Source organism: Patagioenas fasciata, chromosome 3 (assembly GCF_037038585.1).
Source record: "Patagioenas fasciata isolate bPatFas1 chromosome 3, bPatFas1.hap1, whole genome shotgun sequence".
Classification (NCBI taxonomy): Eukaryota; Metazoa; Chordata; class Aves; order Columbiformes; family Columbidae; genus Patagioenas; species Patagioenas fasciata.
The window spans coordinates 20,672,479-20,690,575 of record NC_092522.1 but is presented as its reverse complement, the minus strand read 5'-3'; the positions used below and the strand labels follow the sequence as shown (position 1 = coordinate 20,690,575).

Genomic DNA, 18,097 nt, shown 5'->3' with positions numbered 1-18,097 from the left:
TGAAAATAAGTCACTGTAAATGCTAGTTTGTATATCTAAGGCTGTTTTGGTATCCTTCTGTGAAAATGTGGATGCTTTTATAACTGTTTATATTATCAAATATCTAATGAACTTCATAAGCTACTATAGTTTTGCTAACCAGGTCTATCTTGTCACAAAACAAAGTCCTATGCTATGTTATGTTTCTACAGAATGACAAAGGGCAGATTCCAGCGGATGTGGTGCCTGATCCAGTGGATATGCCCCTGGAAATGGCAGATGCAGCAGCCAGCGCAAAAGAAATCAAGCAGATATTGCTGGATGCAGTGCCTCTCTCGTGACATTTCAAAAGCCATGATTCCAAACTACGATCACGTCACTGGCAAGGCCATGCTTTTATCACTTGGCCTGAAACTGGGAGATCGTGTTGTTATTGCAGGACAGAAGGTATGATAACCAGCCTGATACTACCTTCACGATTTCTAGACAGTCAATTTATTTACCCCTTTGGAGACATACCTCAAATTTGAGGGTGTAAAATACTTTATGGAAGGTATGAACTCTGTATGGCAGTAAGGATCTAGTTACAGATAGTAATAAGCTGAACAGTTATTTGTTACAGTCACTACTATGAAAAGCCGTTTTGAAGGGCACAGACTGCATTTTGTATCTGTAAACATTTTTTTAACAGTCTTCTGTAGTACATCAATGTGGCTCAGATTTTATTAACATTTTTGGTGTCACATCAAAATGATGGTAAAATTTACAGATGACTTTGTGAGTTACCCAGCTTTCAGTCCTGAGTATGCATTTGTGAATTACCCCTGATAGTTTCCAGAAGGCAGTAAAAGAAAACTTTGATTCTGCTTCTGCTGTAGTAACCCAATTTCACTGGTGCAATGCAGCTAAAATCTTTGAAGCAATGCTGTGCCAACAGCGTTGTTATAATACGTGATTCTGTGCGAGTGTAAGAATGTAGCTAATTCTGGTACAGCTCCAATGTGAATAGCTTTTAAGAAGCTACTTTGCTAGACACATTTTAAAAAATGTATTTGCAAAATGTAACATTGATATTGCAGTTAGTAGTCACACCTTTTATTTGTTCTGATGGCAAGGGCTCTGAAATGAATTAGGAATGCCAGAACTCTTTTGAAGATTTCAAATATTTTTCTGGTAAATACAGAAGGCATTTGTGAGCAAAATTTGTTTGAGTAGCTTTAATAAGTTTTCTAGTCTAACTTCAGATTTGTAATTGTCACAACTGAAGTGTTCTACAGTGAACCACACCGAGAGCACGAAGCAGCTTCCGTTCTGTATTGTCATTTGGTGTGTTCTTGAAACTGGGTAAGGAAAAGTAAAGGAATCAGTAACTATGCAGAATGCATTCTAACTGAAGTACATACAGGAAGGCGCTTATTCTTTAAAGGCAGTAGAAGTTCATGGAAGTTTCTTTTACAGAAAGTCATTGCACACTGAAAGCAAGAGGAGATAATGTAATTGCGAGTTAATGGAGGCTTTATAGCACAAAAGGGAAGAAATTAGTCCTCTTCTGTATTTTTTTTCTCCAAGTAAAGCCCATGGTACTGTTTGTACTGTAATGTGCTTACTGTGTATAGATAAAGCTTCCTGGGTTTGGTTGGTTGTTACTTTTTTTTTTTTTTTTTAATTGAATATACTATTACAGTGGTTTTAAGAAGTTGTTGGAGGCTGTTTTTCTGTTGGCAAAGGCCAGCAGGGCTTTCCAGTTTTTTTAAGGGAACCAAAACTATGATTGTGCTTTTTGGTCTTCCTTTTCCACCTCTGCTTTCCTCTCTTCCTGTCTTTGTATGTGAGGAGTGGTTCTGCATTACTCCCACATTGTTTCCCACTCCCTTTCTCCATTTGTCCAAATGAATATGTGGATCTCAGCCCTGTCTTCCCCTCCCCTTTTATACTCACAAATGCAGGGTAGAGCAAAAGTGTGAACAGGATGATGAAAATGGTGCCCGATTCTTGATGTCCTCTTGGATCAGTTCTCATTTCCGGAATACAGGAGCGGGGATGAGGGCGCTGGGATGGCAGTATTTTTACGAGCAATATTTACGGATTCCTGTGCTCATTCCTGCTTCTGCAGTCTCCTAACGTATCAGCTGTAATGAAGCTTGAAAGCCATGCACAGCAGATGCCAGAGGGAAAATGGATTCCTCTCTCGATTCCTACTGTGCCTGTCATTCTAGTTGTCTTACAGGGTAGGAAGCTGTGTAAGCACGTGTTTGTGTATGTGATTTGAGGTCCCTTCAGCTTCACAGGCTCCTGCTGTTGCTAGATTATATCTTATCAAACCGACATTCAATGAAAATGCAAGTGCAGGGAAACTAACAGCTGGGAGAAAACTTCCTCCTGTTCCTGGCCCGTTTCTCCTGTGCGAGATATCCTTTGCTCCTTGCTTGCACAAGTCCTAGGGCTTGTGCAAAATTGGAGCGTCAGCTTTGCCAACTCCATCTCCTGTTTCAGATGCCTGCTGCTCTTGTTCCTCTGCCCAGTACGTGCCCTTTGGCTGGTGCCTGGAGAGTAGAGGAATCTGTTGGGCCGCTTGGCCAGGCTTCCTCTGGCTGAATTTGATCTGTGCTTGTACTTGGGCCTGAAAACATCTAGGTCTAGATTAGTGTGATGTACTTGCCTATAACAATCAAGTTTAAAAGAGACCTTCAGAGTAAAAGAAGAATAGGGTCCGGATCACGTTTTTATTTCTTTACAGAACATTAAGAAAGAGTAACTGGAAGTTTTTGTAGTAAAGAAAATAAAGGGTTTCTGTCTTTGTAATATCTGAGGGTGGATTGGACAGTGCAGTCATGGTAAAAGTGAACTAATAGTATTAAGGTCACATGAGGTAAATGAAAACTGAGCAACTGAAAGATCAAAGGTTTTTATTACTAAAACTAATTTAAAAATCAAATATAAAAATGAATTTAAATCTGTGCTAAATGCACCTCTGTTAGTTATTCCTCCTCCGTTTGGATGAAGTGTGTGAGCTTATAATGCATATTTGTGGAGACTGAGGCCCACTGGCAGGACTGGTCTGTCTTGATATTCTTGATATACTTATCTGTTCAGAGTCTATATAGTATATATTGCAACAGCAAAAAATGTTAGAACATTTCCTGCCTTTTTAAATTTTTTTCCATCATACAGATGGAATAAAAGATTTTTGAATGTTTTCCAAAGAAAAAAATTAAGTATGCTCTGAAGTTTACCCTTTAACCTTTGCAATATATATAAGAATACATATGTGTTTATATTTATACACACAAATATATATTTATGGAGTTTTTAATCTAGTATTTCCATGGAATGTCCAGTTCAGCAAGACACCCAGTTGTGATTCTGGAACTATTGTCGTGGAAGGCACTGGAAGTAAAACTTCTAGTTAGACATATACTGCTGTATCTTACTGACTTGGAGCTGTATTGTACAGTAGTGGTGTCTCATTGTTGCCTGTTATGAGATCTGTCAATAACCTCTGCATTTGTTTGATACAAAAATATATGCAGAAAAACTAATGCGTTTTGGAACATGCAGTGGCTGGCATCCAAAGATAGGAATGTCAATAATCAAGGGAGATTGTTATGTTTGCGTTTCTCTGTTCTGGTTGAAAGCTTGGTGGTGACTTGCTTTCTTCTTTGTAGTCTAGACTATGTCCTCGTGGACAATAAGTTTTTAGCAAAGTCATTCTATGTTGATGCTTTTGCTTTAGGTTGGTACATTAAGATTTTGTGGCACAACAGAATTTGCCAGTGGCCAGTGGGCTGGCGTGGAGCTGGATGAACCAGAAGGAAAGAACAATGGAAGCGTTGGAAAAGTCCAATACTTCAAGTGTGCACCGAAATGCGGTATGACCTTCAATATTTTTCTTTAAATTATTTTGAAACCTGAATTTAAAAAAAGTATTGGAAGATATGAGAGAATAAATACAGATAATGGATTGTGTTTCTTTTCTTCTTTGTAGTGCTTGCTTTGTTTGTTTTATTGATTCTTTTAGCTGCGTGTAGTTTTTTAGCTGCAACTATTTGCAAAACGACTCAAACAACCAACTAGTCAAAATTTCCTGTTACTTCTTTGAAAGTGTAAGGTAATAGTCTTTCTTGTTTTCCCATCTGTATTGTTGACGCTATTTGTTTGTGTTGTAACAGTAATGGCCCATGTTTCTTTACCTGTTTTGTCTTCCTTTTAATTTAAGAGGCTCACACTTGTAGCTGTTTTCTAACTTCCAGTTTGAGGTATTTCAATTGGTATTTCACAGATATACAAAGTCTTGCATTTTGTAACAGTGGAGACTGAATGTTACTATTAGGACAAAAAGGAGATTCTAATCGATAGTTTTACTGCCTTCCTGAATTACTCTGTTCAAGTTTCTTGATAAGTCTCTTGGTTTCACTGTTCCTTTGAGGTAGTTCTTCCTACCCTGCAAGTGCTTCAGCAGCATAACAAGCTGAACAAAACCCAAACTTAATGGTGTAAGAGATAGTAGCTGGAAAGTTTTGTTACATTATTTTTACTCCTGATTTTTTTTTTGGCACATCCGATTTTCTCTCCAGGTATCTTTGCACCTCTTTCTAAAATAAGCAAAGCTTCCGATCGCAAAAAAAGCTCTTTACGAAGTTCTTCCACGCGGTCTTCACCTTTGGTCAAATCCAAGAAAATAGACGTGACGCACATAACTTCCAAAGTGAACTCTGGTGGGTATTTACTTGTGTGTTGAGACAGGATAGAAGGATACTAATGTTCAAGAATTACCACCAATCTTATAAATTTTGATATTAAAATACTTGTTTGTTTTTAGTTCATCACTTGGGATGAGAAGTTGATATTCATTAGCTATGTGTTCTCATTCACTAGCCTTTAAACCGGCACTGGAAGGAGATGGTGTGTAGTCGCTTAGTGATTATAGTGGTCTGATGTACTATAAGAAGTTCTAGTCTTTATAGACTAGACTTTATAGTCTGTTAAAAAAAAGTTCAACGTTTATTCTCAAGCCTTTAAAGTTAATTTTTGATTGACTGTGATATTAGTTAAATGTCTAAACTTAATGTGATTTCATTTATTAAGATCATCCTGGGTCATTTGAAACTTCTCACTGAAATCAGTGAAAATCTAGAAACTAATCTATGACAATTTTATGTATAGAAATTGAAGAAATGTAGTTTATTTTCTGGCAAAATGGTCAGGGAACTATTTAACGGATTGCATTTTATCTGCTAATTAATTTATCTGAGTAAGACCAGAGGGGAATTAGAAGAGAAAGATGTCCTTGTAATAAGGCTTTGGTCTACTCATTGGAGTTCTAGGCTCAGTCTCTGGTTTAGTCTTTTAGTAGTTAATTCAAATTATTCAATCCTTCTGAATTCTCTTCTTGTGAAGGAAGAATGCTGCATCTTTTCTCACCTGTTTAGGTTCCCAGGTGTTTGGAGTTCAGGCTCTTTCCTGCTCTGTACAGTGCCCACCATGCATAGCCTGGCCCCATGTCTGGCTGGTTACATGATGATGCCATTAAGCATATTACATTAGCATTTCTTTTCCCTTCCAAACCCTGTTTAGGTGACATGCTAAGGGATGGAAGATATGCACACATTCTCATGGAATTTACTCAAGCACCCTAAAACACTCTGCTCTTTACCAGTGATATGCAGGGCACAGAGAGAATGTGCCAGGCTGGTAGAAAAGACGGGTTTTGGCAGCATTTTGGATGACTTGTGTAACTCTTCCCTACATAGATTGAGGGGGAAGCAAGCCCTAATTATGTGTATTTACATTTAGCACAAGATTTAAGCTATTTATAAATGGATATCCTGCATAAAAAGCTTCTCAGAAAAATGAGGAGCGGATCTGAGCTGACTTTTCTATTTAGTATTTTTCAATGGTTGATTCAGTTTATTGTGAACTGATTGTAACTCACTAATCTAAAATGGAAAGCAGCACTGTTTCCTTTGTCACAGACAGCGTGTTCCGGGCAGTTTCTGTCACAAAGGTGCGTTTGTGTCTTTGTAAATTTTAAACATTTGATGCTTGCTTTAGGTAAAAAATCAGTGAGTTATGCATCATCTGCCCAGCAGAGTTACACCCACTAACAGTCATCTGGAAGCTGCCGTTTATAAGATGTTCTTGTGTTGAAATTTCCATTAGCATTTAATGTGCCTGGCTGATCCACAGGCTGGAGTGGGAGGATAAGGCTGCAGAGGCAGAACTTTGTTTTGCAGCGTTTACATCCATCTCCATATTACATTTATTTCTCTTAAACTTCATCCCTGCGATACACTGGTTTGCAATGATCCAAGAAAAAATAATATGCTTTTTTCAGCTTATAATCATATCTACAAAGTAAAATATAATACTGTATATGATTTTCAAATTCGATTTGTTTCTACTGGATTTGAACAATCCATCAAATTGATGATAATAGGTCTTTTTCATGTTTTTAGAAAAAGGATTATTGTGATCAAATTGAGAAATATGTTATCTGTCACAAACACTAGTTTTTAGCTCTGATGCCTTAATGGCTAAACTATACAATTTTTGAAAATATAATAGATTTGTGAACTACTTCACTCCCTGTAGCTGAATTAAGCTGAGAGAAATAGTTACATAAAAAAGATACGATTTTTCTTTCATGATGGGAGAGGATTCATCATAGATAAGCTTGTTCTTCATTGAGTTAGGGTAGGAAACTGTCAGAAATGCAAAATGACTGTTCACAAATTATAACTTTGTGGCAATACTAGTTCACATGCATATCACAACATTTCTGCTCTAAGAGATGCTATTGCCATACTTCAGTATTTGTAGACAGCCTGAAGATTTGATCTCTAAACTTTTATGCATAATCTTTATTGCAGAAATTGCGAAATTAATCCTAGTGAATAGTATACCTTAAGTACTATGAAAGTGTATGTTGCATATATAATAAATATAAATGTTTCAAAAATTTAAGTAAAGCTCCTTCAATATAAACATTAATAATTTTCAGATAATTTGTTTATTGTTGGTCAAGATAGTTTGCACTGGTTTAATGTGTTAAGGGGTTTAAACATTTGTGCTTATCCATCAGAACAATTTTGCAGTCTTGTCTTACCCATTTATCAAGAGTCTAAGAAATTGTACGGTTCTGTCTGTTTTATCCATGCATCCGCTCATCTGCAGATCTGTCAAATGTTTGTTGTGTATGACTTACCTGTAAAATTATTTTTCATTGTTAGGATGTATATATTTAATTGTATATATTATTTTTTATAGGATTAAATATGCCAAAAAAAGACAGTGCTTCTGAAACCAACTTTATGACTCCTAAAAGGGGCAAAGCTGTACCTGCAAAAGACGGTAATGAAATTTTTAAAACTTTTTTAACATCTTGAGAAAAATTTTGAGTAGACCAGAGGAAGTATTATTACTGCCATACCTCTGAAAAAGTCCTTTATCTATAGGAAAGAGTTTCCCTGCCTGTCTGTATTCAAGTCCCAAGCACGCTGTACACATTTATTTTCCCAGGAGCAAGAGTAATTTGTGTGGGTGTTTGGCTGGCGTTCTGTGTTGGTTTGATAACAGCTTTGATCCATATGTGTGGCCAAGAATGTTGACAAGCCCTTAGAGCTGAAAGGTGTCTCGTAGTGAATGATTTTCCAGAGGATCTGCAGAGTTACCTTCTAGGGTTTCTGAGGGGAGGAGACCTTTTGCCCTGTGTCGTTACTGCCTAGATTTTAATGAAGAGTCGTGCACATCTTCTGTTGGAATTTTTTTTCTCTCCTGTATCTGTATGTTCACACTTGTATTATAAAGTGTTGTCATCTAACAGTACTTAACAGTCTTGGCATTGTATCATGGAAGCCTCATAATAACGAACTTCAAATATGAAAAATGAAACTCTAGCATTTTCAAAAGTTCCTTTTACATACAAATCATCCTCTGCAATTATCTAGTTTCAGAATGGGATAGTGACTTCTATTGCATCAGTATGTTGTTTGCCAAATGAAAACATAAAGGGACGTCGCTTTCAGGGCTGTCTTTAACGAATTGTAACAATCCGGTTTCCTTTGAGGTTTTCTCTTTAGAATCATACTATGAATGTTGGTAAAAGCAATATTTCTTTGAATAACTTGAAGTGTGAATTTCAGTATACCTTCTTTGAAGAAAAGCATCTTTTTATATCCTCTCTCAGTGAGCAGTTGTAAGGAAGAGACTTGGGCAAGAGGCCAGTGTAAGGTATTTAAGTACTGTCCAATCAGGTACTTTTTCAGAGGTGAGCTAGAAAACTTGTGTAGACAGAGGTTTCCAACATTTTGTTCATGGAGGGCACTTAATGGCTTGGTCTTCAGGTTCTGGTCATGCGATGAAAATAATTGGCAGGATAGTGTCTGTGTTTGATGGATATGTGATATCTGCAATTAATAGGACTCCAAAGGCTTCACAGGCTGTAAGTGATGTGAAGCCTCATTTTGTGATTTAGTGGTTTAGCTGATACTGCTATAAAGCAGGTGCAGAACCTTTAGAAAAATCCAACTTAGAAAGTAGTTCAGCTTGGGGTTTTCCTGGAGTTTGTGCTGACTCTGTTGTGTGGTGTTTGTTTGTTTGTTTTTAAACAAACTCCCCAGAAACCCTTGACAAATTGGAAAAACTCTTGGGGGGATGGTGGGGAGGGAAAAAGATGGAGAGGAGTAAGGCCAACTACAAAGTTCTGGAGCAAGGCTGAAACAGTCAACTCTATAAATACACCCTGGAAATGATATGCCCAGTAATAATTCTGCATAAAAGGACCTGGAGATACTGAGGATTACAGGGTAAACGAGAGTCATCTATGCTGTCCCGTTGCAAAAGGGGAAGCACACTGCGATGGGCTGTCAGCCATGAGGTAATGCAAAGTGACCTGGATGCTTCACTTGGCACAGGTAAGGCCTCAGCTAGGACACAGATCTAGCTTTAAATACCACATTTCAAAAAGATGTGAGTCATCTGGAGAGAATTCAGAGAAGCCACCACAGTAACTGGAGATATAAAACATGACTTAGGAGTAGAGACTGTTGGAATTGTGATTGTGTGATTAACAACATGTGTAACAAGAGTAAGAAATCTTGAGCTAAAACTGTGGTAATTTAGGCCTTTATATTAGGGGGGAAAAAAATCCCTTGAACAGTGTAGATAATGATGTGGTGAAATATATTGCTGACAGGTCCTGAGATCGCCCTGATGGGAGATTTTTAAGAACAGGTCAAACACTCGCTTCTCAGGAGTGAGCTAACAAACAGGTGTTTTGCCTGATGAAGAGAAGTAGATTGTAAGACCTGCTGAAGTCCCTTTTGTTCTTCCTTCTCCTGCCCCATGATTTCCTACAAAATGAAGCATCTCAATGGCTGGTTTAGTTTCAGCAGCTTTTGTTACACTCATGTAAAAGTGCTTGGTGATGGTCTGACCTCCAGTGAATCCATTACTGGACTGACTTTTAAATATGGACTTGCAGTATGTGTTCACAAACGCAGGTGTATATTTATATAATACCTTTGACTTGAAGGTTGCCTGTTTAGTCACCAATCATTTAGTAATTTGCATTTTCTTCATTGTAGGACAGCTGCAGCCAATATCTCAGTCTTTAGATTGATATCTCCAAGTACCTAAGCTTTTGCTTTGACCCACTGAATTTACTGTTCTGCAGTTCTTTACTGTTTTGCCAAACTGAAGGATTAAAAAATTGAACATGTTAACTCTTTTGCTTTGTGAAACCTAAAGTATTAAGCCTCTCAGAATGCTGGAAACCTCTATAAGCCATAGAATCATAGACTACCAGGTTGGAAGGGACCACAAGGGTCATCTGGTCCCAGCTTTCTTGGCAAAAATACTGTCTAGAAAAGATGGCTCAGCACCCTGTCCAGCGGCAACTTAGAAGTGTCTGGTGTTGGGGAATCCACTGCTTGCCTGGGGAAATTATTGCAAAGGCTGATTGTTCTCATAGTGAAAAATTTCCCTCTCGTGTCCCATCAAGATCTCCCCAGGAGTAACTTTTATCCAATACTATCTTAATTTTTCACATTGAGAAACTGAGGGCTAGGCATGCCTTCCTGAGGGTAGGAAAGGGAGGAACTGGGGAGAGCCTTGAAAAGGAAGGAGGAAAGCTGAACATAAATCTTATCAGACAGTTTAGACATCAGGGTTTGCAAATGCAGATAAAAGTGATTTATTTCCCATTCTTACTTTAGAGTACAGTTTTTAATATTAATACAGTATGTAATGGAATATAGTAGGCTTTAATCCAGACAATAATTCACTCACATAATATCACCTTCCTTCTACTTCTCATCAAATCTTTAATAGGCTGGATGCTGAAAGTGTGGTGGTGTGATCTCTTATTAGTAAGGCTCCCATATTTTAATAAATTTGCTTGGGACTATTTAGAACTTTTGCAGAGTGAAAAAGAATGGGCTTTTGGAGACCTCTTCCAGCACTCAGCTATCACCGTATTCCTGAGGCTGGGTCAGGTGCACCTGTCTCATTCCTGACAGGTGTTTGTGTAAGTGCTGCTTAACAACTTCTAGTTTTGGCTCTTTAGTCTGTATTCTGCCCACCACAGAGAACAGATAACCTCCTTCATACAGAAGCTTTCCCTTCTGCTTCATCTGTCCTTTTCCAAAAATGATCTCTGAAGGACTATTTCCGCTTCTGTCTTTTAGGTTTTCCTGGGTACAGCAGCTCTTCCTCTTCTACTACCTCCTTGGAAGGCAAACAGAATTACTCCAAGAAGCGAAATGCAACTAGCAGCAATAAAAAAGCAGTGACTAGAGTCTCTTCTGCCTCATCTAAAATTAGTGCTGGTATGGTCTGTTTTACTGAGGTGTATTTTGACAGGTGGGAGTTTACTGCTGTAGTGAATACTTATGTAGAACTACTTCTGCTGTTTCAGAATCTGAGATAGTTCAGGAAAGACACCTGGGAGGTAGTTTAACCATAAACTTGAGTTGAGCAACTCAAAAAAAGGTTTTAGCACACATTCAAGAGGAAAAAATGTTTTTATAGCTGGTCACTGTGCCTTTCAACTGCAGAGAAAAGGCTGTAGTCCACAGTTCATGAGGAAGCAAAGCAATTCCTTGTCTAAGCAAAATTTGCAGTATGTTGCCATGGGTTAAAGGTACACTACATTAAAGATAGATACTGTTTACTAATCCTTTGGCTCACTATTTAAGTATTTTTAGAATTTTAAAGATATAATGTCACTAATCGCAGATCTTGTTCTTCTGTTGAACAGGGTTGTATAGTTCTCTTGCTACAAGAAAAAATCGTTTTGATGAAGGAGAAATTCAGGTTGGAGACAGAGTGCTGGTGGTTGGACAGAGAACAGGCACTGTTAGATTTTGTGGGATGACAAAATTTGCACCAGGTATTTGCAATAGTCTTCGCGTATGTTGTAGAATCAATATGGAATAACCGATATGTGAGCACATGAACATTAAGAGAACTCCATCTTTTTCCTCACTCCCTCCAAAACAAATATCTAAATTTACTGGTTTGTTTCAAAGTTCTTCCTTCCTCTTTCCTAAATTTAATTGATTTTTTTTTTTTTTTAAACTTAATGTAACTGCCAGGAAAAATAATGGTTTTAAATATGACTTTTTACTTGTCCACTAACTCAGCTTAATCAGGAGAAATATTTTGATGTTGAAATTGTAGGTATTGTTACAAAGCTTTCTGAAAATCCTCAGTTTAGTCTCCGAAGTGGTATATAGTTTATTGAAAACACATGCCTTTACTCCGTACTTATTGTAGTAAGTCTTTTTGAGACAGCTTCTCTCTTGCAATACTGGTGCTCTTACCATGTCTTATACATGTCTCATCCTTATCATTTTAGCATCTTTAAGAGGGTAATTGTGAACGTTTAAATCTTAACTAAGAAGTGTTTAGGTCAGACAGATGAGCAGTTACGAGCATCTCAAAAAGCCCCAAAATGCCATTCTCTCATCCTTCTCCCTTTCAGCTCCTCCCTCCCTTACCCTTGCTAAAAACCACATTGCAGTGAAAGCAGGTGTTTTCAAATGGAATTGCGTTGTTCTGAATTATGGAAACTGATTTATGAATACTAATTTTTGCAACTGAAGTCCATGTTCTTTAAGTCCTTATCTAAAATCTTGCAAGAGTAATGCAAAACCAGTTGGTATTGGTGTAAGTGCCTAGTTTAAATGAGGGTCATTTGATTGATACGTGAGCGGCAATACTCTGTCTTGACACTTTGTGGCATCAATATTTAAAACAAAAGAAGAAAAAGTTAGAATGACAGAATGTGAGATTGTGGTACAAACTACATACTTTTTTCATTCTTGCCCCTTTCCCCAATTTCATTGTAGGCAAGTCTTTGCTTAAGATATTGCAGTTAACTGATTCTACACTTCCATGTGATCATTCTTACCTTCGTGTTGTTACTTAAAAAGTAAACAATGAGAAAAGGATTGCTTTTCCAAATTTACTGTAATAAGCGTAAAATCAGAAAGCTGTTGGACAATGTGAGTCTCCTCCCTCTCCCTCCAAGTTAAGAAATTATTTTTTTTTTTTTTCCTAGAAAAACATGGTATTGTAAGAAGTGAGGATGGAAAGATCACAAGTCTTCACCATTTGCAAAACCAGAAATTTATAGCAAATGTAACAGATGCATTTTTAAGTATTTCAATTTTAATGTGGATCAAAGCTCTGGAAGTTACCTAAATTTAATTTCTTTTTACTGCAATGCAGGTCTTTATTTCATTTGGGAAACAGGAAGGGAACAACACCTGACATTCTGAGCCCTTCTAATTGATAAGCTGTCAGCCCTGAGTTTCTTGGGCTGCTAATTACAATTACCATTTTATCCAGTGCCTTAGTACCAAGTGACTTGAATTAAATTTTGAGTCTTTTGGGGATGGATAGCATAAGGACTGCTAATGGAGTATGAAATTTAGCACCTTTACATAATTAGCTCACATTTATCACAGGTTATGAATGATCAAGCTTATTACCATCTTGATGCCTGCTCAGTGTTCTGTACGAGATGAATTGCTGGCCAGGTCTGGTTCTTACACCCTTCTCCCAAAATCATACAACCAGCCTTGCAATTTGTGTTAATTAAAACTTGCTAGATGGAGAGAAGGAACGAATTAATATCAAAACTTTAATTTTACTGTTGATGATCTCAGATGAGGCATAAACGGTGTGGTCAGAGGATTGGAGAGGAAAACCTGAACCACTGCTGCTCTTTGTTCTCGTCTCCTTTTTTGTCAAATGGCCACTGTTACATTCAGCAACATTCTGTTTGCCTTTAGTACGTATATCAAGGGGTTTACCTTTTCTGCATTAAATCAAATGTCGATAATTTTCTTGAAAGCAAACAAAAACGCGGAGATAATTCTCTTTAGGTTATGATATGCGTTTTTGCATAGTTACATGGATGATAATAATAAAAAATATATATATTACAACTCTTAATTTCTAACTAGAAACCATTTTCCTTGATGTGGATAAATGCCAACAGCACGAACTATCTAGATGAAGAAAAGCCCGTGGTGTTTTGTTCAAAATACTGTGGTTTTACTGTTTTGAAATGTAGGATTCTGGTGCGGAATTGAGTTGGACAAGCCTCACGGGAAGAACGATGGTTCTGTTGGAGGCGTTCAGTACTTCAGTTGTCTTCCCAGATATGGTATATTTGCACCACCATCTCGTGTGCAGAGGTAAGCACTGACGCTGTTGTAATGTTTGTGTCGCCAAACGCTTTCTTAATACGTTTCCAGTGAGAAACATTTTGTAGCAGAAATGGAAGAAACAAATGTTTTCTTCTGTTGATGAAAGTTTATAGCATCCATTAAAAAACTAGTAGGTTTTAGATCAGCTTTTTTAAAGCAGATTAGAAATGCAGCTCCCTATTTCTCTTGCAACCTGTTCAGGTATTTTCAATCCAGGGCCTCCATTTCTGATACATTCTGTGTTCATTAAATCTTAGTTCCATAACCCAATCCTGATGCATTAAGCTGAATTTGGTTATAAAAGGAGGTTGCCTTGGACATGAATGGAAATGCTGTTCTCATTCCAGATAACTGCACTGAGCATCCACCACTTCATAGTCTCTTTGTGAGGTTTCAGGAAGAACATTTGAGGAATACCATGCTTTTTCCTCCTGCATTTGTATCTCATCATTCTGCCAGACATGTTCTTGCTTTTCTATCCCTGAATATCCTCCACCAAACTTAAAGACCTTACCTCAAAATTATACATGCTTTCTTGCTGAATAAAAGGCAAGTAACTCGAATAAATGAGTTTGCTTCAGGCACCTCTTACATAGCAGCCTGATTACAGCTGAAAGTTTAGTGTCTCCTGGAGTTGGATGGAGAAGAGAAGGAATGAGAACTTTGACAAAAAGGACTCCAGCAGTTCAGAGTTGAGTTGCAATGAATTCTTCATTATGTTCTTGCTTTTCAGACTAACAGGTTCTTTGGATTCACTCACAGAGACCTCATCGAGTAAACTAAATCACACTTTTCCAGGTAGGAGCGTAAGATGCAGTGACTTGGGTTGGGCAGGTGACCGTCCTACAACCAGAACCCACAGCACAAAGCCCCCTTCTCCAAAAGCACAACGGGTTTTCAAGGAACTCAAATGCCAGCCAATAGTCTGGCTGCTCCCTTCCTAAGAATGTAGCCAGTGAAAGGAACTGTGGAGTACTGCCCTTGTTATTAACCCTGAACTGGCAGAAATAATTGTCAGAGTTAAGACTGTTGCCACTCTTCCCTTATCACCATATTGCATTCTAATCAGAGTTAACCATAAATTGAAGCTCTCCTTAATCTAAACTGAGATTGATGAAGTGTGGGGAGGGATCTATATGCAGTTACTGAAACTCCTGTGAGAAACTTGAAGTATTTTTATTTTTCCTTACCTCAGCTTTTTGTGAAAAGACTGCTGCAAATTACCCTTGTCCCATTTGTTTAATTTCATTTCTGTGCTCTCTGAACATTTGAAAATGTAACGGGCACTTAATTTCATGAGAAGTTTCATCACTTAAGTTCCAAATTGGAGGAGAGAATGTGTATCAAATGTAGAAGAAGGAATATAAAAAAACCCACAAAGAATATGAGTTCATAAAGATATTATAAAAATGTACTACACTGCTTTTTAACCTTTCCACTTAGGTTTTAGACGCAGTCTAAGCACCACTTCTGCGTCTTCACAAAAGGAGATAAACAGAAGAAACTCCTTTGTTAGGTGAGTGTTTTGAATTAAAAATGTTTGGGTGAGCTGGCTGTTAGCTTTACCGTGTCTTCTTCAAAATAAAACCTTTGTGTATAATATTTAGATCTTTACATGTTCCTTTTTTTTTTTCTTCCAAAATGGACCAGTAGTAGACTCTGTTTCTGTGGGTGTCCAGGAGTACAGTCCTTGGATTCAGGTTGGCATTGAAACTGTTTTCCAGTTCACTGCATATGCTCCAAATTCTTGTGTTCTCACACAGCTGGGTGAAGTTCAGGAGCTCTTTGTAAAGGCCTCCACTTTGTCCTGGTGATTGTGACTGATCCTTGCACACTAAAAGTAGTTTTGGCTAAACTCTTTGAAGCCCCAAATACAATGTTTTGTACTGCTGAATTTACCAATACTATCACCTGCAGTAAATACTGTACAGCCTGGCAGCAGGTGAGAGGACATTGATTTTCCAAGCATTTCAGACTGCTGTGTGCTCTAGCCTGGCGATGTTATTACATGTTTTGCTAGTAACATGAGATCAAACCAATTATTTTAGAATGGAATTTGAGTTTTTTTGCCCTTGCACTTCACAAAATTATAGATTTGCCTGGATACTTTATAGAAAGAAATATCTTTTTTGTTTTTTTTTCTTCTCCTCCTTTTTTTTCCTAACTAGATCTAAGAGCTCCGTGTTGCGGCGCAGCTGGAGTAACACCACTACAGCTACCATGGAGGGACCGGTGAAGCTGCACGAAGGCTCTCAGGTTCTTCTGACCAGCTCCAACGAAATGGGGACAATCAGGTACATTGGTCCTACAGACTTTGCACCAGGGATATGGCTGGGGCTCGAACTCAGAAGTGCCAAGGGAAAGAATGACGGTTCTGTGGGGGACAAGCGCTATTTCACCTGTAAGCTGAACCATGGGGTCTTGGTTCGACCCAGCCGAGTAACGTATCGTGGGATTAATGGGGCAAAACTTGTAGATGATATTTGCTGAGCCAAAATGTCCTCATACAATAGGAAATAAGTATTTAAAGCACAGAAGACCCCATCTAGAATGCAAACTTATTTTTAAATTATTAATTCTATATAAGTATATCTAAGATAAATTTTAACATAAATAAAAATATATATATAGAGACAAAGTTCAGTCGCATTAAGAAGTAAAACCACTCTTCAGCTTCTGACTGGGAAGATTATTGCAAAAGCATCTTGGGATTGAGATGCTGAATTATTCGAATAATGTTCCAGTTAGAGAATGTGAGTATCACCAACATTCTCTGAAGCTGCTTTGTGATTCATGTGGTATTTTTCTCCGTGTAGTAACGAACTGATACTGCTTTGCACATTGCCCGCTTTTGACAGAGGAGGCGGTTAATGAGTGACATTAGTGTGGTCACCAGGCACTTTGTCAGTTCCAATGTCAGCTGCTAGCAATAAGAAAGCAAAAAAGAAAAGATCAATTTTTTCAAGCAGTTGTGAAGTATTTTTACATGTTATCATTCAGATCCCTCCTCTTCTCGCCCCTCCTGTTCTCCTCTCCGGAACACAAAAGGGCTGATAAATAGAAGTATTTGTGGCTATCCTAGTGTACAGCAGCAATTAAATACAAAGCCCTTAAAAAAGCACAAATAATGCTGCATGTCAGTCTTTATAGTAAAAAGCACTTTTTGCTGGATGCATTTGTAGAAAGAGCTACATATAAGAAGCACTCTTTAAAATAATGCACTTTGTGCTCTCCTGGAGAGCTTTCCCTCATTTTTAAAGACTTTTTGTTTGGTGTGCTGCAGGCTATGAGTATCACAGTTTTTAAATGCAAATAAACCCAGAGTGGAACTATACATAATAGCCTCATCATTAATATTAAGACTGTATAAATACAGCATGGTAATTCCTGCCAGTGGTATGGATTATATGCAGGGTTTTCAAGTAAGCTATTACCATGATTTGATTTGTTTGCAATACATTTCTTTTTTGTTTCCTTTGGAACAGTTTGCAGTCTAAATTTATTTTAAGAGTCTTATGAGAAATTAAAGATGGTTTTAGGTACAGCATTGTTAACGCACCTTGATGTGACATTATTTGCATATCAGCTTTTTAAAACTGCTAACATTTTGTCCAGGTTTTAAACATATATTGTATTTTAATTGCTCAGCATATGTAAACATTATCAGGATGGTTTAGTGTTCCAGAACAGTAATTTTATTCTTAAATGATCTGCTCACTCTTACCTACTTGAAGAAGTGACACTTTAAATTACATCATAATAACCTATTTTTAGACAATATTCTGCTGCTGTTACCTTCTTTTAAATAGTGCTGTAGCTATTTTTCCTGAGCTGTATTTAAAATAATGCGTATTGTATTCTAACTTATGTGAATTTTTAACTGAATAAAAAAAGCTGTAAATTTTGAATGTAAAAAAAAAAATCAGTGCTTTGTATTTGAAGCTGTAGATGTTCAGTCATCTACTGAACTTTGTCCAATATCTGTTTCTTGCTGGTGTTAGTAAAATAAAACCCTGGTGAATAGTTTGGCAAAAATAATTTCCATTAGGTTGTTACAGGATGTACATCCTCTCACTTCTGTTCTTAGGTACAAATTAGGCAAATGAGATAAAGGGTGGAACAACAACTGTGGTATATAAACCAGTAGTTTTTATATCTTCTTGCTGTTTGGTACCAAACCGCCAGCTGTCAAACAAAGCATTTGTGCATGTTTTGCTGGTTTGTCCCGGCACCATGCTCCCGGGTGGGCAGTTCAGTTTCTGTGATGAAACACCTGTTATCAGAGCTGCTGTTTTTCCTGCCTGACACGATGGAATGGCTGTACCTGCTTTTCCTGACGGGCGGTGGGAGTTCCACAGAAGGCACGTGAGGGTTAGGCAGCAAGCTCAGGCAGTTGGTTG

General features: G+C 37.7%; 1 pseudogene; it reads left to right on the top strand.

The window, feature by feature from the left end:
- Window positions 1-17,730, top strand: part of LOC136099419 (CAP-Gly domain-containing linker protein 4-like) — a 32,572-nt pseudogene extending 14,842 nt beyond the window's left edge.
- Window positions 17,731-18,097: the final 367 nt, after the last annotated feature.